This window comes from Pseudoliparis swirei, chromosome 5, assembly GCF_029220125.1.
Source record: "Pseudoliparis swirei isolate HS2019 ecotype Mariana Trench chromosome 5, NWPU_hadal_v1, whole genome shotgun sequence".
NCBI classification, from domain to species: domain Eukaryota; kingdom Metazoa; phylum Chordata; class Actinopteri; order Perciformes; family Liparidae; genus Pseudoliparis; species Pseudoliparis swirei.
Window position 1 is genome coordinate 7,760,589 of NC_079392.1, and position 3,098 is coordinate 7,763,686.

The 3,098-nt window shown below is 38.8% G+C and overlaps 1 pseudogene; it reads left to right on the top strand.

The window, feature by feature from the left end:
- The window catches only part of LOC130194145 (interferon-induced protein with tetratricopeptide repeats 1-like), a 3,919-nt pseudogene extending 1,160 nt beyond the window's left edge, over positions 1-2,759 (top strand).
- The last annotated feature ends 339 nt before the right edge of the window (positions 2,760-3,098 follow it).

Below are 3,098 nucleotides of genomic sequence, written 5' to 3' on the forward strand. Positions count from 1 at the left end.
ACTTAATAAAAAAAACTAAAAAACATTTTCCAAGAAATTGTTGAAATTCACTGTGGTGTGTATTCAGAATTTGTTTACATGTTAAAGTCCTTTAATTTTGTGAAATATATTTTTATGTTGTTGTTTGATTGCACCTTGTCGAATCTGGGAAGTTTTCTCAATATCTGAAAATCTGAGTTGTTTTTTCCCAGATGTTGAAGGTTTTCAATCTAAAAAAAGTGAAGGAAGATCAAAACACAAAAATGCGTTCAAAGGATAATGCAAAAAAATTTATGTGATTTTTAATTTTTTTTTTTAATCTGTCAATTCCAATCACGACATTTGATGAGTTTGTTTCAGACTTTTCGGTAAAAGTAAGAAAAAAATTTAAAAAAGTTATTGTATCATTTACAAAAGCCCGCCTCGTTTGTTGGTGAACATTTAAATGCGTGCTCAGCGACATCTCATCATTTCTACTCGAGGCCAGGCATCAGGGCAGCAAGCGCATCTCAGAGAACTGACCGAGTTGAAAACAGCTGCATGATGGCTTTAGCTGTTCAGGGTTTCATATCTTTTCTCGTTATGATTTTTTAATATCTTATCATTTGTCTTTGAGCCAAGCGTATTACCATTATAGATCCTTCAAGACTTTGATGTTATTCAAACACTGATTTCAGTCTGATTTTTCTTTCTTCCTTCTTAACTTTTTTTCTTAAATATGAAATCCAGATCTTGTAAATACGAGATATTTGTAACAGTGCCATAAGTTATAAAAAATTTTTTTAAATAATGTATTTTACTTCACAATTATCACTGATCTGTTGTTTTCTCTAAGTTTCATCCGGCACTTCTGAATAAAATTTCTGGTGGAAAAAAAATGTTTTTTTCCAAATTAAAGCCTACTCACTTCCACGTGTTCTCCTCTGGGGCTCACATTTTCCCTTTTCCCTTTCCCTTTTCCTTCCTTCCTTCCTTCCTTCAGCCATTTTTGTTTCTTCCTTCTGAACCCTTTTTGTTTCTCCACCTGCCCCCCGCAGCATCCTACCTTTCTTTACTAATGTATTTAGTCATCACTTTGTTCATCTTTTGTTTTCTTTCACCCTTTTTTTCTTCTTTTCTTTCCTGTTATTCCTAAATTCATACTTCTTTCCTCATCCATTCCTTCTTTCGTTACTCATTACTTATTTCCTTCCTGTCAAAAACCCCCTCCTTTTTCCACCCCTCATATATTTCCCTTTTTTCCTTGAAACTTTCAGAAAAAACTTTTTTTTGTCACATACAAAACCCATCTCAGTGACATTATTTTCTTTCAAAGGAGCTAACAGATTATTATTTATTTTTTTTTCCCCATTCAATGCTCCTTACTCCATTATCTTTTTCCCCTTCCTAAACATGAAATGAACAATGATTATCCAAACATACAACCAAGCATATTTTTGAACCTAGTGATGTATTGTAATATTTGGTTTTTTCATCAGTTGTTCTCAGGTAAAAACAACTAGTGGCAAAACTGGAGGCCCTGCAGTGTCACTTCACCTGGAATATGGAGACAACAAAAAGAAACTTTTACGTTCAACGACATGCTGGTGGACATCGGCACAGAGGAGGAAACAGCTGGCTGGGTCACATCTACAACCTGCAGGGGTTCATTCAGTACCAGCTGGGCTCCACCGAAGACGCCCAGAGTTTCTTCAACAAGGCTGCAGAGGCCTTCCGCCAGATGAGGAAAGCAGATGACGGTCCCTGGTTAGTGGTGAACTACGGGAACCTGGCTTGGCTGCACCACCACCTGGGAGACCAGGCAGAGAGCGAGGCCTACCTGTCAAAGGTAGACGCCTTGATGAAGAAATACCCATCACCATCGCAGGACGAGCTCCATGCAGAGACCTACGCTGAGAAAGCCTGGACCCTGATGAAGTTCAGCACAGACAGAGAGCTGGTGGCAGATTACTTCCAGAGAGCCATCAAGATGCAGCCAGAGATGGTGGAGTGGAACACCACTTACCTCTTAGGGTTTTTGAGTGACTTTAAGCACAGAGACAATGTGCTGGTGGCTGACTTCTTGGAGAAAATGAGAGTCGCCCAGGAACAGGATCCAGAGAACTTCTACCTCGCTGCTTGCTACCTTGAGCAACGTGGAAAGAAAGGAGAAGACGTTAAGGATGAAGCACGTGAGTTGGCCGTAAAGGTTTTGAGAAATCCCGTCAGCAGCTACAATGGCATTAAAGCGATACTAAGGGTTTACAGAAACTACGTTTCTATTGATGAGGCCATTGCTCTGGCAGAGGAGGCTCTGGAACTCCATCCAGATGAGCGCTATCTGAAGAGATGTGCTGCACTCTGTCTGAAATGGAAGATCTTTTTCCGGGCCCGTCACACAAAGCAAAGCATGATAGACAGAGCAGTCAGTCTCCATAGGAGGTGATTTTCTCTACCCTATTCTTCATTTTAAAGAAAATAGCCCTTTGCAAATATCCCGCAAAGTCAAATAATGGCATGGATAAAGCTGACCAGATGTACCAGGACCTGCTAATATTGGATCGGGAAACCCGGGAGAGAAACAGCTCCTCTAAAACCCAATACGAAAAATATTTAAAATTGATCGAAAGATTCCAACCAGTCAGTACGGTACCACATGAAGGGGCAGGATACCACAATCCTTCTATCGTGCGAACAGCATCGATCTTCTGGAGAAGATCAAACATCAAAGCCGGAACCGAATGGGTAGAGAAATAGAGGGTTTTTGGAAAACCTGCAAGAGCCATAGTGTTTGTTTTTAAAAACTGATCCTAGTTCTGGAAACAAAATATTGCTAAAGAAAAATCGGAAAATACTTATAAATTGATTAGTTGTTTCCTTTTGTGGCAGGTGTTTTTACAGGTTTTTAGTTAATGGGGGAAAAAGGTTTTAAAAAACTATATTTAAAAAATATTGTCATTTGCATCACAGGCTGATCATTCAATATACCACGGGTCTTTTAAATAACATCCACTGTGACATGTTTAAAGTCATTATCATAATTATATATTACTTGGTTCATTACAATAGAACTTGATCATATGTTGTGTTTGTTATATTCCTGTTTTGTGTTGTTTCCTCTCTTCGCACTGAATGTCACG